Consider the following 21,059-nt stretch of genomic DNA (forward strand, 5'->3'; position numbering starts at 1 on the left):
CAAGAAGGGGTACAATTATCTATGTTGCAAGCTAGCTTAAACTAAATTTCTTGGTGGAGTGGGGAGGGGGTACATGAGGGGGGCCCCTCCGATAGACACCTGGCCGCTGGGTGAAAGGGAGAGAAGGAAGGTGAAGGTGTGGCTCAGTACATTCTGCTTCTTTATCTCTTTATTTCCAGGTAGCCTGCCTAAACCTATACCAAGCCACTTAGAATTGAAAATAAATCATCACATATAGGTTATTTCCTACAATTCCCTCCTTTTTCTTTTTCTTTGGTTTTTTTGAGATGGAGTCTTGCTCTGTCGCCCAGGCTGGAGTGCAATGGCGCAATCTCGGCTCACTGCAAGCTCCGCCTCCCGGGTTCACGCCATTCTCCTGCCTCAGCCTCCCGAGTAGCTGGGACTACAGGCGCCACCACCACGCCCGGCTAATTTTTTTTTTTTTTTTTTTTTTGCATTTCTACTAGAGACAGGGTTTCTCCGTGCTAGCCAGGATAGTTTCGATCTCCTGACCTCGTGATTCCTCCGCGTCGGCCTCCCAAAGTAGTGGGATTACAGGCGTGAGTCACTGTGCCCGGCCTACAATTCACTCTTTTTTCTTTTTACCCTTTTTGGTTTCATTTTCACTTAAATTGCTTTTTCAAACTGTTCCAGAAGTTGTTTACGTTTTTTGTTTGTTTGTTTGTTTGTTTGTTTTAGACAGAGTTTCACTCTGTTGCCCAGGCTGGAGTGCAGTGGAGTGATAGTGGCTCACTGCAACCTCCGCGCCCCCAGGTTCAAGCGATTCTCCTGCCTCAGCTTCCCGTAGCTGGGATTACAGGCGCGCTGTAATTTTTGTATTTTTAATAGAGATGAGGTTTCATCATGTTGGCCAGACTGGTCTTGAACTCCTAACCTCAGTGATCCACCCGCTTCAGCCTCCCAAAGTGCCGGGAATATAGGCGTGAACCACCGTGCCAAGCCAGAAGTTGTTTACTTTCTTCCTCATAGGAGGAGGAGCTTATTTGGTTTCTAATAATAGTAGGTTATTTTGTTGGAACATCAGGGGCATCTGTTTACTGATAGCTGTTTTAATAAACCGTAGTGTTATATATATATAATATACATATACTATATATATATATACACTATATATATTATATATAGTAGTAGTGTTAAACCCCTTACACAAGTAACGATGCAGCATCTTATGTCAATGACAGAATCTGGTAAGTTGGAAGAGTATACTGTAGAAGATACATACTTCACTTTTTTTTTTTTTTTAAGATGGAGTCTGGCTCTGTAGCCTAGATTGTAGTGCAGTGGCGCCATCTTGGCTCACTGCAACCACCGCCTCCTGCGTTCAAGCAATTCTCTTGCCCCAGCCTCCTAAGTAGCTGGGATTACAGGCGCCCACCACCATGCCCGCCCAATTTTTGTATTTTTAGTAGAGACAGGGTTTCACCATGTTGGCCAGGCTGGTCTTGAACTCTTAACCTCAGGCTATCCACCCACCTTGGCCTCCCAAAGTGCTGGGATTACAGGCGTGAGCCACCACGCCCGACCCATAACACTATTGAAACAAACTTTTTTTGTGTACAGAAGAAAAAAATTGTACAGTTAATAGTGTCAGAGACGGTGAAAATACGAGAACTGCTTACAAGACAGGAGCACTCAGCGGACCTACCCGCTGTAAGAGTCGGGGGAAGTGACTTATGCCCCTCCCTTCTTTCCCTCCTGTCCCCGCCCCTTGTCCCCGCCCCTTGTCTCCTGCAAAGAAGCGGGTACTTCTGTGTACTCCTACAAAGCGGGTACTTCTTTCCCTCCTGTCCCCGCCCCCTGTCTCCTGCAAAGAAGCGGATACGGTGTCCTGTGGAGGTCCCCTTTGGCAGCCAACTGGAAGCCCGTGCACCCTTCTTCAAATAATGGCTTTCAATGAGCAGACTAGAATGTTTAGGATTACAAAGGAAACCGATTCCTTTCAAACCTGGTTATCTTTGCGGTGTGGCACCGTGTGCACATCTTGTTTAAAACGCGTTAAAGGCCACTGCACTCCACTCTGGAGACAAGAGGTGACTGTGTCTCAAAAAAACAAAAACAGTCTTCCCTCCTCCCAAAAGCATTAGACGTCAAGGCTGGCGGGAATGTCTGTTCTCTTGAAAGTTCAATATCGTTATTCAATAGTTTAAATTCACTGTAGTTTCAACCTATTGGTATGGAAAGTGTTTTGAATTGTACTGATTTTTTCTATCCTCTTTCTGAAATGCATGCTAATCGCGTTTGGACCTTGGACATTTACCTTCCCGAACTTTTCTCTCCTGTTTTTACATTCTTATTTTGGTTCTTGGGAAATATTCTTGACATTATCTTCAACTTAATTTTTGTTCTTGCTTCTACTATTTTAGTTTAATTTCCAAGTATTTTGATGTTGAACTTTCAAGAGAACAGACATCGCGGTCAGCCTTGACGTCTAATGCTTTGGGGGTGAGGGGGAAATGTTTTTGTTTTTTTGATACTCAGTCACCTATTGTCGCCCAGGGTGGAGTGCAGTGGCCTTTGATGCGTTTTAACGAAGATATGCACACAGTGCCACATCGCAAAGATAACCAGGTTTGAAAGGAATTCGTTTCCTTTGTAATCCTAAACGTTCTAGTCTGCTCATTGAAAGCTATTATTTGAAGAAGGGTGCACGGGCTTCCAGCTGGCCGCCAAAGGGGACCTCCACAGGACACAGATTAAGCACCCGCTTCTTTGGGGAGACGAGGGGCGGGGACAGGAGAAAAATAAGGAAGAGGCATAAGTCACCTCCCCCGGCTCCGGCAGCGGGTTGGTCCGCTGAGTGGCGGAGGGTGAAGCGGAAGAGCAGACCGGGACGGGAAGGCGCTGTCGGTGACATCACCGAGAGGGCGATTTCTATGTAGATGAGGCAGCGCAGGGGCTGCTGCTTCCCCACCTGCTGCTTCGCCACGAAGGAGTTCCCGTGCTGTGGGAGCGGGTTCAGGACCGCTGGTCGGACCTGAGTCCTAGTTGTCTTGTCAGGGGCCGGAGGGACTCGGGGTGTGGGGTGTGCGTCAGTGATGTGAGGGTGGGGCGTATGGGGCTGTGGCGGGGCGGGTGCGGGCTCATGCTTACCTGGCAGGGGAGATGCCATGATGATCACGAAGGTGGTTTTCCCAGGGCAGGCTTATCCATTGCACTCCGGATGTGCTGGCCACGCGATTTCCCCAAATGTAGGAGCTCGGCTGCATAATTTGTGGTAGTGGGGACTGCGTTTAAAACCTGGAGTTGTTGGCTCCAGGAATGGGTTTGGCGTGCTGGGAGTTTGTCTTATGTAGCGTATAAATATTATTCTCTAGAAGGCTAGAAGAGAATATTAAATAACATATCAATTCTCTATCAGAAGAAATAAAGCATCAACCCTTACAGCATCAAATTAACTACCATGAAAGAGGCTGCACAACTTTTCCCTTTCTATATGCAGGCTACCCTTCTCAGAAGATTAGTCCATAGTCTCCAGTGTTTCACAGGTTCTCCACGATCTGTAAAATCTTCGTGTTTTCCCGGCCCCAGTCACCTTTTTTGTAGAAGCTGCTGCTGCAGCCCCACGGTAGTTTGTAGGTTTTTTAGCGGGAGATGCCTCACTTCATAGAGCCAGGTACAAACTACGCACACGGGCGCTGTTCTCTGGGAAGAAAACAGGGCCTTTGGGGCTCTTAGTGTCCCCGCTAGGTTGTATATATAACACGCTTACTTTGTGTAGGGGAACGGCTCTCCCAGCGCCCAGGTCCCTAGTGCATATTCATTGAGGCCCGCAGGTCAGAACCGCAGTCTCACATGTCTTGGCCAAAATGCGTTGCGATCCTCCCTGAAATGTAAGGCAGGAAGTTTTACGAGGAGCCGGGTCCAGTTTCCCTACTATTTCCTGCCATTTACATATCTGATCTTTCTTCAGACTTTATTCAAGCGACAGCTTCTTGTTTGATGTCTTGCTTCCACATCCTACATCCATTGCCAGGCAGCTTTCTAGATAGCATCCCACCCATCCTTCCCGCCCCCAAGCAGCCCTTTCCCATTTCTGGCGCCAGCGTCCTCCCCCTTCCCTCTTTCTTCAGGCCCCGGCTGATCACCTTCATGGACAGAAAATACTTAGCTCTCTCTCAACCTGCGGTTTACACCTGACACGCGTCAGTACCCTGGCAAATTCCTTAATACCCCTTCTCAAATGGCAATGTAAATTCATCTCTTTTTAACTCCCAGAAGTATCTAATTGGTTTTGTCCCTGCACCACATGAGTACTAGTATCCACTACAGAAGAAAATCCCAGGCCTAGCGATGGCGGTTCTGGGCATTGTGCCAGCCTCTCCCAGGATGTGTTTTCTGACCTCACCTACTTCTGATCAACTGAGTTCGAAACTCCGTCTCTACTAAAAAAACAAACAAAAAAAAGCCGGGCGTGGTGGTGTGTGTGAACCCGCGAGGCGGAGGTTGCAATGAGCCGAGATCGCGCCAGTACATCCCAGCCTGGGAGACACAGCGAGACTCTGTCTCAAAAAATAAATAAATAAAATAAAATAAAATAAAAAATTAGTCCATCTGAGACATATTATTGGAGACAGTAGAATCCTGCATCCAACAAGTACTTGGTGCAGATCTGAACCCACTGAGCTATTGGCTCATGTTCCCTATGTTCTATTAAGTATCATGAGCAGAAATTGAACTCTTTAGCTTTTACCCACTAAGTATGGCTATAGGACAGGTCTCTCTCTCATTTTTGCTTTTTTTTTTTTTTGCCATCAGTGTGGGTTTTTTGTTTTGATGTTATGAAGTGAATTTCATATTTTGCTACAATACTGAAAAAAAAAAAACTACAAGATTCATGAAACTGGACAACTGTCTTTATAACATTACCAGTGATAAAATCAGTAAGGAAGGCTGGTTTGCAGTCATCTGAGCAGCCTCTTTACTTTCATAAATATGGTTTCTCTCTGATATTAAGCGGCTTCCAATTTCAAGCAGAATGCTACATCCCAAAGATAAGGATGTGAAGAGAACCGGTTTCTTTTGTAATCCTAAACGTTCTAGTCTGCGAATTAAAAGCCAGTATTTGAAGAAGGGTTCCCAGGCTCCATCTGGCCGCCGAAAGCTTGCTACTCAACACAGGCTAACGACCAGCTTCTTTGGAAGAGAACAGATGCGGGGGCGGGAGGGAAAAAGGGAGAGGCAGACGTCACTTCCCCTTGTGGGCTCCGGCAGCGGGTTGGTCCGCTGAGTGGCAGAAAGGCAGACGGGGACTGGGAAAGGCACTGTTGGTGACATCACGGAGAGGGCGACTTCTATGTAGATAAGGGAGCGCAGGGGCTGCTGCTTCCCCACCTGCTGCTTCACCACGAAGGAGCGTTCCCGTGCCATGGAGGCAGGTTCAGGACCGCTGGTCGGACCTGAGAGTCCCAGTTGTCTGTCAGGGCAAGAAGGACTCGGGAGTGCGCGGGGCAAGTGACCGTGTGTGTAAAGGTGGGGGCAGCAAAGAGGCTGTGGCAGGAGGGCGGAGTGCAGGAGCTCATACCCACCTAGCAGAGATACCATGATGATCCCGCAGAGGTGGTTTTCTGCAGGGGCGGGGCTTATCCGTGCACTCCCGAGATGTGCTGGCCCTGCGATTTCCCCAAATGTGGGAAGCCGACTTGCGTAATTTCAGTGAAGTGGGGACTGCGTTCCAGCTGCTTTCCCTAGATTATTTTAACAGTAGGTTTTTCTTCTTTGTTGTAGGCATGTAGGCAATGGAGGCTAGCAAGAGCAGACTTTTGTTCCCGTCTGTAACATGAAAACTAAAGATATTGCCCGGTAGTGTTTCTCACGCTTGTAATCCCAACAGTCTGTCAGCGCGGGCAAATATGGTGGATCCGTCTGAACTAAGCTTTTTGTTCTATAGAAATAAAACTAAGCTTTGCTTTTCCCTATGGGAGCCAATTGTAAATATTTGACAGCAAACAGTCCATGGGAATGCGTGGCGGGACCCGGCTTACTGCAATCTCTCCCTCCCGCGTTCAAGCTATTCTCCTGCCTCAGTCAGAGAATACTCATCCTTCCGAGTAACTGAGATTACAGGCGCAGGCCACCAAAAAATTAGGTCCGGCTTATATTTTGAATTTTTAGTAGAGACAGGGTTTTACCATATTGGCCAGGCTGGTCTTGAACTCCTGACCTCAAGTTATCCACCTGCCTGGGCGTCCCAAATGTTGGGATTACAGGCCTGAGCCACCGCGCCCGGCCTGTTTGCAGGCTTTACAGACACATTTTGTTTACAAGCTTTACAGGCACAGTTCAATTGCAGTTAGTGTTCTTTTGTTTTTTGTTTTTGTTTTTGTTTTTCCCAGTGTGGCCCAAGGAAGCCAAAATGTAGACAACCCTGCTTTAGAGAGTTTGATTCATGGTTCCACTGGGTTATGCTTATTGCCTATAATTCCATTTGATATTTTCCAAATTTGATTTTTTTAAAACTGTTTTCCTGAAGCGCCCTAAGGCTTTCCTAATAATATGGGAACTTAAACCAAATTGAATGTAACAAAACCCAGCTGGAATCCTGCAATTTCTAACCTTAATGTTAGATCAAGAAGCAAAACACCCACCAGTCCAAGAGTCAGGGAGGCTGAAGATCATGCCTGAGCTGTAACAATACCCTTCCCAGTATACAAAAGCGTATAACAGCCACTTGAATTCTATCTTCCAAATGTCTCCTGTGGCCCAGGCTAACCCAGAGCTATCTAAAGATGGCGAATCTGGGAAACGTGCATTAAGCTTAGCAAAACTGATACATTACAATTCCACCACAGTTCACTTCTTCTCAAGGTGGCATCAATGTACACCTTCCTCCTCCTTTTTTCCTCCTCTTCCTCTTCTTTCTCTTCTTCCTCCTCTTTTTTCCTCCTTGTAAAACCATACTTAAGGTTCATATAAAGACAATAGGAAAATCATACTTTTTCTCATTCAGTAGAAAATAACCAACCTCTAACAGGATAGAAATCCTTTATTTATCTTTAGATAATCTTCCCTCAGGTGGTCTGGGCTCTGTCGCCCGGGCTGGGTGCAGTGGGCGGGATCTCAGCTCATGCAAGCCTCCGCCTCCCGGGTTCCGCCATTCTCGGCCTCGGCCTCCTGTGGTGGCTGGGACTACAGGCATCCATGCCACCTGTGACTGGTACTGTATTTCTTGGTAGGGCGGGTTTCACGTGTTAGTCCCAGGATGGTCTCGATCTCCTGGCCTGTGATCCATCCATCTCGGCCTCCCCAAGTGCTGGGATTACAGGCGGAATTGCGTGACCCGCTCATGGATGGTCCGCGTTTCATGGTAGCGCATCGCAGCAGTCTAGATGTTGAGTTTTAAAATTAACTATTAATGAATACCCTAGCTAGGATGATGGAAGAGGAGAATTCTCAAGAAAAGTATTGTATTCATCTCAAAATAATGAAGAAATACTCATAACTATTACAAGTCCTCATTTCTGCAACTGTCGCTGGCCCTAGCTGGTATTTGTAACTATCTTCACATCTTGCCCTCACAGCCATTTCCTTTGGGCCTGGGCCGGTGGACGTGAGCGTGGGAAGGATGATAACCCGCGGTGCCCCGCACCGCACCATCCTCTGGTCTCCAGAGGTGGGATCCACAGAGCAGGGACCTTTGCTGAATTCTAAACCAGCTCTGGGAATACAAGAACAGCTGCCTTTGAGAAACACTTCAGGTCTCCATATTCCAGACTTCCTAGTAGGACTAAAGGCTTAATGTTCACACAGGAATTCATGGTTCTCCTAAACCCCTGCTGTGGAATGCCTTCCTTCACCGAGCATTTACTGGGCGCCTACTAGGTGCTAGGCGGGCTCTGGGCTCTGGGCTGCAGCCTGTGTAAACTCCAGGTCCCTGGGTGGTGGATTCCACCTAGGAAGGCCCAATGGCGGCGTGGTGAGGACATCACGGGTTCTGGTTCTTCCCACGCGCACGTCCACTGGCCCAGGCCGGGAGGAAATGACTGTGAGCGCAAGGTGTGAAGCGGGGCTAAGAATGGGAAAGCGAGTGACTTCCGCCGGAGAGGCTGCAGTTGTCGCCTGTGGAGGGGCCGGCGACTTTTGAGACAGTGAAGAGCAGGCGGGGGAAGCAGTGAGGAGCAGACGGTGAGAAGCAGGCGGCCGTTTGGCTGTTGGAGTCCCCCAGCTGACTCTGGCCGGGTAGGATGTCCAAACGTGCCCAAAGACTCGACTCTTGGCTTCATTGTCTCCCGTGTTCTGGGTTTCTGGAGTGCGCGGGATTGGACAGGCCACAAACATATGAGATTATCTGCAGCCAGAGGTTAAAAAGCCATTTCTGGTATCAGCAAATGAGTTTAAGACACAACCCATTAGAGTTTCTGTGGTGCAATCGGTTAGCGCATTTGGCTGTTAATTGAAAGGTTGATGGTTCAAGCCCACCCAGGGACAGGCAGCTTTTACTTAGGTAAGATTCACGCTTTCTGTTTAAAGACTTTAATCCTGGGAATCCTCCGGACCTCTACTAGCTTTAAATCAGATGCCAAAATATGCTGCGCAAAGGCTTAAGTTCCATGGAAGGTCCTAAAAACTGGAATATTTCAGCAAAAGTAATTTTTCAATAGAGCCTGAGCCTGGGACTTCAGAGCTTACCCCATATCCACTGCACCTATTTCATCACTTCCTGAAGCTGGGTTTTTACAATTGCACATTCCTGGAAATCCAAAACTCCCAATAATTGAAAACTTTCAAGAAAACCCCAATCTTCACTGGTGGTGAAGCCTCAATTTCTGGGTTGAAATCTTGATTCGTTCATGACATGACTTTTAAAACATTACTGAATTTTCTGTACCTCAACTTCTTCGTTTATAAAAGAGAAAAAAAAATGCAGTGCTTCCCCTGGCTGGGCGTGGTGACTCATGCCTGTAATCGCAGCACTTTGGGAGGATAAGGCAGGCAGATCACCTGAGGTTAGGAGTTTGAGACCAGCTTGGCCAACATGGTGAAACCCCATCTCTATTAAAAATACAGAAATGAGTGGGGTGTGGTGGTGGGTGCCTGTAATCCCAGCTACTCGGGAGGCTGAGGCAGGAGAATCGCTTGAACCCGGGAGGCAGAGGTTGCAGTGAGCCAAGATTGCACCACTGCACTCCAGCCTGGAGACAGAGCAGACTCCATCTCAAATAATAAATAAATAAATAAATAAATAAATAAATAAATAATGCTTCCCTCATGGATTAATCTAACATTTGTGAATCCAAAAGTATGTGAGACAGGTCTCAATAAATTTAGAAAGTTTACTCTGCAAGGTTAAGGAGACACCAGTGACAGCTTCAGGAGGTCCTGGCAACATGTGCCCAAGGTGGTCGGGTACAGCTTGCTTTTTTTCATTTTAGGGAGACAGAATACATCGATTGATACACGTAAGATTTACACTGCTTCAATCTGGAAGGGCAGGACAACTCAGAGGGTGGGGGGCTTCCAGGTCATAGGCAGATTTAAAATTTTTCTGATTAGTCATTGGTTGAAAGAGTTATTATTCCAGAAGGGAATTTCTGGGTTAGATAGGGAAGTTGTGGAGACCAAGGTTTTATCATGCAGGTGAAGCCTCCAGGTAGCAGGCTTCAGAGAAAATAGATTGTAAATGTTTCTTATGAGACTTAAGGTCTGTGTTGATGTTAATGCTGGTTGGCTTTTCCTGAGTTCCAAAAGGAAGGAGGGTATACAGAGGCATGTCCAACCTCTCCTTCCCATCATGGCCTGAACTAGTTTTTCAGGTTAACTTTGGAATACCCTTGACCTAGAGGAGAGGTCCATTCAGATGATTGGGGGACCTTAGAATTTTACTTTTGGTTTACACATTTGATGAGAAATACACATAAAGCATTTAAGCACCTAATAAATGTTCATTAAACGTTAGCTGCTGTAATTATTTTCAGTGGCATCATCATCACAACTTTCATACTCAGCCTTTTAAACAACTGCTTATCTTTTTATGGTATGGATGAATCAGTATATATTTAAATGGCCCTTGGTTAATGGACACAAAATTGTGTCTAATGCTTATTCTTATAAAAAATAACTCAGAGAACATCCTTTTACAAATACCTTTCATCATTTGTGCAAGGATTTCTTAAAACAGACTTCTAGAAATGGACTTGCCTGGTCAGAGTATTTGTGCCTTTCCAATTTTTCTAATTGATGGTTAATTGATCTCTAATGAAGTTGGGCCTAGTCATAGTCCCACACCCTAAGAGAATGCTCCTTCCTTGGCCACACTATCTGACATTTAATAGCAGCACAAACTCTTCACTTTTGTTTGGGGAATGTTATTGCTTGCTGGTCTCACACATAGCCCTGAATCTCACAGGTAAGGAGCTGGTGCTACGCTGTTCTCCTCTGTTCTCCTGACCCCTGGGAATTCTGGGAAAGTGGTTCACTGTAAAAGTGCTGACAATGGGTGTTTCCACCGTTCCTGTGACAGAGAGCCTGGACTTCAGCTGCTGAAGAAGAACTCGGACCTAACCCTCCAGAGCGGGACCTTTACTTTGGCACAGAGTTGGTCCTTAGCTAAATAAAAATTGAAAAGGGGAGATTTTAAATGTTCATCTAATTGAGACTTTATATAATAGATCTTTTTATTTTATTGTGGCAACAAGAGGAGAGATTGCATTCTTAGGTTTTTATTGTTGGAACTTAATAATATTGGCTATTCTACTGCTTTTGTGGAATTGTTTGGTCTATGCTGGTACATGGTACTTGCTATGAAACACTGTCTGGTGAACTGGATAGGCAAGTAGCTAAAGAAAACGTCGTAAGAAACAGAAATAGGAGTTGAGTCCAATCTCTCTCCTGCACTGCAAGATTCTGTTGCAGTGGTCCCTACATCTATTGCCGTAGCACCCCTCAAGTTTTCTTTAAAGCTAAGAAAACAGAAATAGAGGATGGATTCTCAAATAGATATAGGTAAAGTCTTATTTTGATTCTTTCAGAGGTTTGGATGTCTTAGTTATGTCAGGCTGCCATAACAAAATACCATCTACTGGGTGACTTAAACATTTATTTCTCACAGTTCTGGAGGCTGAGATGTCCAAGATGCCAGCAAGTTTGGCTCTTGGTGAGAGTCCTCTTCCTAGCTTCTAGATAGTGATTTTTTTTTTTTTACAGTATTTACCTTGGCAATAATAATGTTATTTTTCCATTTGGTTAGTTTTCCATGTATTTATTACTTAATATTAGCCAATTTCTCCTCATTTCTGTAAATCTCCCGTCAACACATAGAAACACACAATCATTTTTGTTGGTTTGCTTGCTTATATGTTTGTTCAAGAAATTTTTCCTGGCTGGGCGTGGTGGTTCATGCCTGTAATCCCAGCACTTTGGGAGGCCCAGGCAGGTGGATCACCTGAGATCAGGAACTCGAGATCAGCCTGGTCAGCGTGGTGAAACTCCATCTTTACTAAAAATACAAAAATTAGTTGGGCATGGTGGCGGGCACCTGTACTCCCAGCTCCTAGGGAAACTGAGGCTGGCAGGCACCTGTAATCCCAGCTACTCGGGAAGCTGAGGCAGGATAATCACTTGAACCCGGGAGGCAGAGGTTGCAGTGAGCCAAGATTGCGCCATTGCACTCCAGCCTGGGCAAAAGAGTGAGACTCCTTCTCAAACAAACAAACAAAAATAAAGAAAGAAAGAAATTTTTCCTAGCATGTTTCTACCTGCTCCATTCTGGATGACTTGCTCTTCAGGCTTATCTCAGAGCTGTTATCATAATATCTCTCTTTACTACACCATCTTGGGATTTCCATTGCCTCTCTCTTTTGTTAGATCCCCTGCTTCATGGATCTCAAGGCGGTTCATTCCTCACTCGCTCCTTCCTCTTGATGATGCATATCCTCCAAAACCTCCTATAAAGTGGTTAACTTAGAAATAAACTTCTTGAGACACTGCGTGTCTGAAAACATCTATTTTACCCATATACTTAACTGATATTTTACTAGATAGAGATATAAAGAGATAGGCTGAAATAATTTCTCTCAGATTTTTAAAGGCATTGCTTTTTTTCTTTTTTGGACAGAGTCTCGCCTCTCTTTGTCCCCCAGGCTGGAGTGGGGCGGCGGGATCTCGGCTCACTGCAACCTCCACCTCCCGGGTTCAAGCGATTCTCCTGCCTTGGCCTCGAGTAGCTGGGATTACAGGCACCCACCACCACGCCCCGCTAATTTTTTTGTTTTTAGTAGAGACGACGTTTCACCATGTTGGCCAAGCTGGTTTTGAGAGAGGAGACCACTCCTCATATTGTCTTATTCTTAATTTCTTGTTTGCTGAAAAAGTGGAGGTTGAAAGAATGGGCAGAAGTGAAAATCACGGTCAGATAACCGGGCGCCACATTTCGGGCCTGGTTGTTAAAATTCAACCCCTGATCTCACCACTTGTGCTATCTATAAATTCCAGACATTGTATAAAAAAGCATTATGAAACTCTCTTTTCTGCTCTGTTTCATTCTGATTACCGGTGCATGCAGCCCCCAGTCACGTACCCCTCGCTTGCTCAATCAATCATGACCCCCTCACACGGCCCCTTAAGAGGGACAGGAATTACTTATTCAGGGAGCTCCGTTTCTAGGACATGAGTCTGCCGATGCTCTCACCTGAACAAAGCTCTTACCTTCCACGATCAGGTGTCTGAGGGATTTTGTCTAGGACTCCTCCTGCTACAGTTTCAAACTCCTGACCTCAAGTGATCCTCCTCCCTTGGCTTTGCAAAGTGCTAGGATTACAGGCATGAGCCACCGCACCGGACCCTTGCTGTTTACTGTTTTCCATAGTTGTTTCTGAGAAAGAAAAAAGTAACCCTCTTCTGTTGTCAGCTAGAGCTGGTCTGACAAACACCTAGGCCATGATGTTCTCCGGTTAAAACTAAAAATTTCACAACACCAATATCAGACAAAGTTACCCTCTCACCAAGATGAAAGAAAGACTATTTCACAATCATATTTGATCACAAACAGAACACTGTCCAAACCATAATATCATAATATGATCAAATATCCCCTTTTCCCAGCTACTAATAGTCACTGTTAATTATTTTATTTTTTATTTTTTTGAGACAGAGTCTTGCTCTGTGGCTAGGCTGGAGTGCAGTGGCGCAATCTCGACTCACTGCAACCTCTGCCTCCCGGATTCAAGCGATTCTCCTGCCTCAACCTCCTGAGTAGCTGGGACTGCAGACGCCTGCCACCATGCCTGGCTAATTTTTTGTATTTTTAGTAGAGACGGGGTTTCACCATTCACAGGATGGTCTTGATCTCCTGACCTCGTGATCTGCCCACCTCGACCTCCCAAAGTGCTGGGATTACAGGCATGAGCCACCGTGCCTGTCCAGACTGTTGATTCTTTACCAATTATGTGTTTAGTCCTGCAATCATTCCTCCCACTTTCTAGATAAAAATACCAAGATTCCCAAAGGAAGAATTGTCCCACAATTTCCCCATAGTGTTTGCTGTCTCCTCTGTTGCAATGAGCCAGTATACTCAGGTTTGACTACAAGTTTGTTCCTGATGGTTATAGACTGGAGCACATCAACACTGTAGTGTAATGCCATTCTGATTCTTTGTTGTTTGCCTTAAACTGGTCTCCCATCTCCCCTCCCAAAAGCTTATAGAATCTTCTACCTGTTCCTACTATTTTGAAATTTCATGATCTATTTTCATCCGCCATGCTGGGTACTCAGTGTGCTCTTTCAATATAGGAATTTATATTTTGGAGGTATCATCCCAAAGATGTTTATGCATATAAAATTAAAGGTATATATTTATTTCCTGCAGCTACCATCACCCTTTTGATAGACTTTTGCTGCATAATAAACCCTTCCAAGCTTATTGACTTAGAATAACAATAATTTATTATTTTTAGTGATTCTGTGAGTTGGCTTGGACATTCTTCTGGTCCAAGCTGATTCATTTGGGGCTGGATGGTCTAGGATGGCCTCACTCACACATCTGGGGTATAGCTGGATTGGTTGGAACAAGTGGGATGCATGGATCTTTTTCTTCATGTGATCTCTCCAGCAGGCTTGCTTGGGGGCGGTCTTCAGATCATGGTCTCAGGATTTCAAATGAAGCAAAAAGCAAGCAATCCCCCTATGTGCAAGCCTCTCTTCTGTCAGGTTTGGGAAGGCACCAACATTTGCCCAAAGCAAATCACATAGCCAGTCCCAGATTCAACAGGGGAGAAATAGACTCTCTTGATGAGAGAAGCTGCAAAATATAACCACCATTTTTTTCAGTCTATCACAGTGTACCATACTGGACTATCAGTAGCTTCCTCCTCTTTCTTTCTTTCTCTCTTTCTCTCTTTGTCTCTCTCTCTCTCTGTCTCCTTCCTCCCTCCCTCCCTCCCTCCCTCCTTCCCTCCCTTCCTCCCTTCCTTCCTTCCTTTCTCTTTCTTTCTCTCTTTCTCTCTTTCTTTTTCTTTTTGTTTCTTTTCTTTTTGAGACGGAGTCTCGCTCTGTTGCCCAGGCTGGAGTGCAATGGCGCCATCTTGGCTCATTGCAACCTCCGCCTCCCGGGTTCACACGATTCTCCTGCCTCAGCCTCCTGAGTAGCTGGGACTACAGGTGTCCACCACCACGCCTGGCTAATTTTTTGTATTTTTAGTAGAGACGGGGTTTCACCATGTTAGCCAGGATGATCTCAATCTCCTGACTTCATGATCCGCCCGCCTCAGCCTCCCAAAGTGCTGGGATTACAGGCGTGCGCCACTGTGCTGGCCATGACACAAGTTTAAAAGAATAATTTTTCTTTTTCTTTTCTTTTCTTTTTTTTTTTTTTTGAGACAGAGTCTCTTTCTTTCTCCAGGCTGGAGTGCAGTGGTGTGATCTCGGCTCACTGCAACCTCCGCCTCCCGGATTCCAGCGATTCTCCTGCCTCAGCCTTCTGAGTAACTGGGATTACAGGTGCCTGCCACCACGGCCGGCTAATTTGTGTATTTTTAGTAGAGAAGGGGTTTCACCAAGTTGGCCAGGATGGTCTCGATCTCTTGACCTCATGATTCGCCTGCCTCGGCCTCCCAAAGTGCTGAGATTACAGGCATGAGCCACCTTGCCCGGCTAAAAGAATATTTTATTTTATTTTATTTTATTTTATTATTTTATTTTATTTTTTGAGACGGAGTTTTGCTCTTTTGCCTAGGTTGCAGTGCAGTGGTGTGATCTCTGCTCATTGTAACCTCTGCCTTCTGGTTTCAAGCAATTCTTCTGCCTCAGCATCCCGAGTAGCTGGGTTTACAGGCACCAGCCACCACACCTGGGTAATTTTTGTATTTTTACTAGAGATGGGATTTCACCATGTTGGCCAGGCTGGTCTCCAACTCCTGACCTCGTGATTGACCCACCTTGGTCGCCCAAAGTGCTGGGATTACAGGCGTGAGCCACCTCACCTGACCTAAAAGAATAATTTTAAAAATTCTTTTTTTGGTCAGGTGTGGTGGCTCACGCCTGTAATCCCAGGACTTTGGGAGGCCAAAGTGGGTGAATCACCTGAGGTCAGGAGTGTGAGACCAGCCTGGCCAATATGATAAAACCCCATCTCTACTAAAAATACAAAAAATTAGCCGGGGGTGGTGGTGTGAGCATGTGCTCCCAACTACTTGGGAGCCTGAGGTGGGAGAATCACTTAACCCGGAAGGAGAAGGTTGTAGGAAGCCAAGATTGTGCTACTGCACTGCAGACTGGGCAAGAGAGAGAGATTCTGTCAAGAAAAAAGAAAAAAACCCCAAAAAACAGCAAGCAAGGACCTCATGGCTGGCAAGATCCAAACCAGTAAAGGGGCAGCTCCTCAGAGATAGGCATGTGCATTCGAGAAAAAAAGTATCCTTAACATGACTTCATATGATAATCAGCTCATTAAAACTCATGTGTGTACTAAAAATTATGGGATGGAGGCAACAAGCAAGCACACAAGGGCCAAAGTAAGCCACCCACCTATCAATCTAAAGGCAAACACTGGCTAAAGATGAGGCATCCTTGTGAAGAGAAGAAAAATAAACACACATAAAAAGACCCAAAGTACACCAAACTAATACTGATCTCATCTCCCAGAGGTCAGCCCACTCTCCCCACTCCGAGAGTGTTACTGTGCTTAATAAACTTTTGTTTTGCTTTGCTGCTTTGTATGTGCCATGTACAGTTCTTTGTTTGGGACACCAAGAGCCTGGAACTGCACGGCACCATCTGGTTAAGAATTAGGATTTTTTTTTTCCTAAGGGTTACCTTTGGAAAGACTTGCTTCACTACTGTTATCAACCAACAGCCTAATACTTTCCCTCCCTTTTGTGGTTTTGACCAAGCAAGCAAGCAGCATTTCCTCCTGATAAGAGACCACCGACCTAGGAATGATTCTGGCCAGACTACAGAGGATGTGCAGTGAGGGTTTTCATGTCCTCTGCTTCAGCTTTTGACATCAGAGGGCCGCAAACTCCACTCTCAGATAGCTAATGCCACCATTTTATGAACATGGGCCCCATGGAGAGGCACGAAGCTGAATTGCACATCTGCACATGTTTCCTCTTATAAATATTCATATTGGAATGTTATTAGGTATTGCTCCCGTGAAAGATACATTTGCAGAATGTACTCAAATTAGAAGCATTAAACACTATAATGTATCAATGATGCATACAGTTCTCTACACTATAGAAATATCTGTAGTGTAGACATTTCCACAATGACCAAAGATATGTGTACAAGAATAGTGACTGCAGCATTCTTTGTAATCCTAAAACCATGAAACCAACCTCATCTCAAATACTTTTTTTTTTTTTGAGATGGAGTCACACTCTGTTGCCCAGGCTGGAGTGTAGTTATCTCAACTCACTGCAGCCTCCACCTCCCAGGTTCAAATGATTCTCCTGCCTCAGCCTCCCCAGTAGCTGGGATTACAGGCACATGCCACCATGCCTGGCTAACAAAAACATTTTGAAAAGGGTTAAATAATGCACAAACTGAGGAAAAAATACTGTTTTCAAAAAATGATGGAGAGGATCACTAACATGATGAGTGATTCCACTGGTCACATTATTGATAGAACAATCAGTAAATCCAGGCATATCCTGGAGATACTACTGGACTCCTATTACTAAAATATGAAAAAAATGGAGGCACATAAATTACTCGTTTAAGCGTAGAACGGACTGAATTAGAATTTTATCACACCAGAAGTGGGTTCCTAGTTCTCTGTTTCAGGATTCCTGAGTTACACTGGTGGAAACCCGGCATTTCAGGAGATACCCGGTTAAGAATCTGGTCCGGTAGCCGGGCGTGGTGGCTCACGCCTGTAATCCCAGCACTTTGGGAGGCCGAGGCGGGCGGATCGCTAGGTCAGGAGATCGAGACCACGGTGAAACCCTGTCTCTACTAAAAACACAAAAAATTAGCAGGGCACGGTTGGGCGACAGAGCGGGGCCCCGTCCCAAAAAAAAAAAAAAAAAAAAATCTGGTCGGGCCGGTGGGCCGGCCCTTGACATGGATCAGTCATAAATTAGTGGCTTGGTACTCCGGGAAGATAAAATCTTCCCCACTTATGTAGTGATTGACAATGCGTGCATGCTTTAAAAGTTCCAACTAGGCGTCCCTGGGTGGGCTCGAACCACCAACCTTTCGGTTAACAGCCGAACGCGCTAACCGATTGCGCTACAGAGACAAGAACTACTCACTCTGCTGGGCAATAGAGGAAGGCCGCACTCACTAAATTTCCTCCCTCCCTTCTATTCTCAGGGCCCGCCCGGCAGGACTACTGAGCAAGGCCTTGGAAAACCAGAGAGATTAGAGCGGTGAGTCGCCCTGGTCACGTTGGACACCTGCGTGTTAGGAGATTCTGGAGCCAGACGGAGAGCCGAATGGCCTTCGCCGGCCCTGCCCCTCTCCTTCTTCAGAAGCTCCCAGAAACTCCCCAGTCGGCGACCCAGCCCGAGGCTCCTCGGGTACCAAATGAAACTGAACGCCCGGTGGGCTCCCGGGATGGTTCTTCCCGTTCTTTTCGCCGCCTTCATCCGGTGAGGGAGCCTGTGCCCACCCTGCCCAGTCGCTTTCGAGGCCGCTGTGGCGCTTCCGCTGCCATCTTCGGATCCTGTGTCCCGCACGGGGGCTCCACCAGGGCAGGGATGGTGGCGAGGGTCGCTCGTGGGTCCCCTTGCGAGGAGCAGGGTCTGGCACTAGGCGTCTGGGAACCCTGAAATCCTTGGAGGAGTAGCATCATCATGACCCTCTGTGTTCCTTTTGGCAAAGGACTTGCTTCCATTGTTTGTTTGTTCAATTGTCTGTTAAATAAATAAATAAACCCTTTTTCATATATCTTTAAAATTACATTGGTTCTATTATTTTATGATTACAAATAATGCTGCAGTCATCATTCTTGTACACTTCTCATTGCCCACTGGTATATTTCTATAGGGTGGAGGCCTGGAGAGCAGTTGTTCCAGCATAGTGTTTACACAGCTTTTATTTCATTCCATTTTATTTCCTTCTTGCTTTATTAGCTATAACTCTTTTCTTATTTCAGTGGCTGCTTTAGGGTTTCTGGGATACATCTTTAATTTCTCACAGTCTGCTTTCAAGTGTCATTATACCTCCCCTTCTGGCCTTTATCCTAGTATTATGTATTTTTACTTTATGCATTATAAGCTTTGGTATTCATTATTATTACTTTTATTTATTACATCAAATATTTTTAAAAAGATTTAAATTATAAGAAAACGTGTAGTACATGCTTTCTAAATGCCATTTCCAATATTGGTTTCTTTGTATAGGTCCACATTTTATCAAGGATCCTTTTGCTTCTGCCTGGAGGACTCTTAAGATTTCTTGTAGCGTGGTTTGGTGAATTCTTTTTTTTTTTTTTTTTTTTTTGACGGGGTCTCGCTTTGTCCCCCCGGCTGGGGGGCAGTGGGGGGTTTTCAGCTCCCTGCAAGCTCCGCCTCCCGGGTTCACGCCATTCTCCTGCCTCAGCCTCCCGAGTAGCTGGGACTACAGGCGCCCGCCACCTCGCCCGGCTAGTTTTTTGTATTTCTTAATAGAGACGGGGTTTCACCATGTTAGCCAGGATGGTCTCGATCTCCTGACCTGTGATCCGCCCGTCTCGGCCTCCCAAAGTGCTGGGATTACAGGCTTGAGCCACCGCGCCCGGCCGGTGAATTCTTTTAGCTTTTGTATGTTTTTCAATGTCCATATTTCACTCACAGTTTTGAAATTTTATTTTTGCATAGAATTCTAGGTTAACTTTTTTTGTCTAGGTACTTTTAAAATGTTGCCATTTGTGAAGCATTGTCATTTAAAATATCATCTTTCTTTCCTGTGTTTGTAAATATGGCATAAAGCCGGTTTCTTGTGCTGGTTATATAATTTTCAGAATGTGTATTTAAATTTAAAATATTAAATTTTACTAAAAAACTAAAAATAATAATCATGAATGTCGTTAATTCATCTTAAGTTCCGCCAACAGTGCGCTTAAAATGTGCCCAACCTGAGGGTCAAACCTACCTGCTGATGTGTAATTTATGTTTGTGAGACATTCTCAATAGCATTTGCTTTCCCCAGCCGAGTGATTTTCCTCACATCTGAATGTCTTCAGTGCAAAAGGAAACGTTTTTCTTTGCAAAAATACTTTAAAATATTCTTACTTCAAGTAGGTGCATTAAAAACAAACTTCTCAGTTGCACCCCTGGAATCCATCGAAGATTGATTGTCTCCCAGGAGAGAAAATCAAGTGCTTCAGGATCAAGAGCTAAACAGGGGAGGACAAAGCGTGGCTTCTTCACTAGCAGTCAAGCCAAAGTCAACTAATTTGGTCTCCAATAGAGACCAGAACTCGGTTCACCAGCGACGTGAAGACCTGACCCAGACGAAGCGGACTTTCTCTTCGTGGTGCTTTCAGATAGGAAATCTCCTAGGATTTCTTTCTTTCCCTTTGATCTACTCCCAACTCTCCTTTTCTATTTCTTCAAACCTTTTTCGGATCCCTACTGTGAAGGACCTAAGGGGCCAGTGCCCTTCCCTACCGGTCCCTCCCTGGCTGGGTATCTTCGAAGCCCAGGCTCACCCGGAACGTTACTGCCCGCCAGAGACAGCGACAGGACCAAGGAGGGCGGCGGGTGCGGTGGGAACCACAGAGTCACCTCGCACCTGCGCCTCATGGGCTCCTAGCAAATTGAATAAATGCCCCCTGAAGCTTCTCTGCAGGTCACAGGGAAGGGGAGGGTGGCTGCTAACCCGCTGGAGAAGCTTCAAGAAGCATCGGGAGGACCTGGCCCTGACCCTGGGCCTTGAAGACAGGCCTGACCAGGCTGATTTTGACGAGTGGGCCAAAGAAAAGGTTCAAGGGCGGCCCAAACCTGACCCCGAGATTAAGGCTCTTAAATGTCTGACGGTTTTGAGCCTTGTCATTAGAATCAATCTCGCCTGTATCAGGAGACTCCTTTGCCAAAATTCAGAGACCAAGAAAGAGAAAGATTGGGCAGATCAAAGTCTGTAATTAACCAAACAGGAAACAGAATTTTTCTGAAAAATAGTATGTGTGCTATGAGAAAAAGACTAGCCTCAAGGAGAATCTGTTTTTTTGGCTTGAGTGTAGGGAAGAATGGAGTTGTCACCAACAATGGTGCTTTGAAACGGCAGGTGCATCAGGCTGTAGATGTGAAGGAATTAAAAATATTTTACCCCCAAGTACATTTCTTTGACATATTTTAAGATGTCTGTTCAGAGAGCCAGCTGCAGAAGTAGCCCTGCAAAGTTGTCTTTTGTTGGAGAGATTTGCATCTGTAGGGAGTCTGCATTGATGCAGCTAAGTCTTTCCTTGCCCAGATCTAGGAAAGATGAACTGAAATCCTGACACCTGTAAAGGTCTGAAAGAAACTTTTAGGGTTTATTCTCTCTGAGCGCTGCTACCTGTAAGGTTTCATTTACATATTAAGACCAACTTTGCTAGCCAAGCCTCCTCTTCTCTCCCTCCCATAACCTGTCTTGCCCACAATAAATGGATATACCTCTAACTCTGATGGTACCTGGTTTTGGCC

General features: G+C 45.6%; 2 non-coding genes and 1 pseudogene across 2 annotated transcripts; 2 read left to right on the forward strand and 1 right to left on the reverse strand.

Moving 5' to 3' along the window:
- Positions 1–3,103: 3,103 nt before the first annotated feature.
- Positions 3,104–3,277, forward strand: LOC116271830 (annotated as a pseudogene).
- A 2,261-nt stretch (positions 3,278–5,538) lies between these two features.
- LOC116271851 lies at positions 5,539–5,709 on the forward strand. Its single transcript, XR_004180604.1, has one exon. It is a non-coding gene; the product is annotated as a U1 spliceosomal RNA (small nuclear RNA).
- Positions 5,710–17,618: 11,909 nt separating this feature from the next.
- TRNAN-GUU lies at positions 17,619–17,692 on the reverse strand. The gene has a single exon. It is a non-coding gene; the product is annotated as a tRNA-Asn (tRNA).
- Positions 17,693–21,059: the final 3,367 nt, after the last annotated feature.

The sequence above is a fragment of the Papio anubis genome, chromosome 1, assembly GCF_008728515.1.
Source record: "Papio anubis isolate 15944 chromosome 1, Panubis1.0, whole genome shotgun sequence".
In the NCBI taxonomy this organism is placed as follows: domain Eukaryota; kingdom Metazoa; phylum Chordata; class Mammalia; order Primates; family Cercopithecidae; genus Papio; species Papio anubis.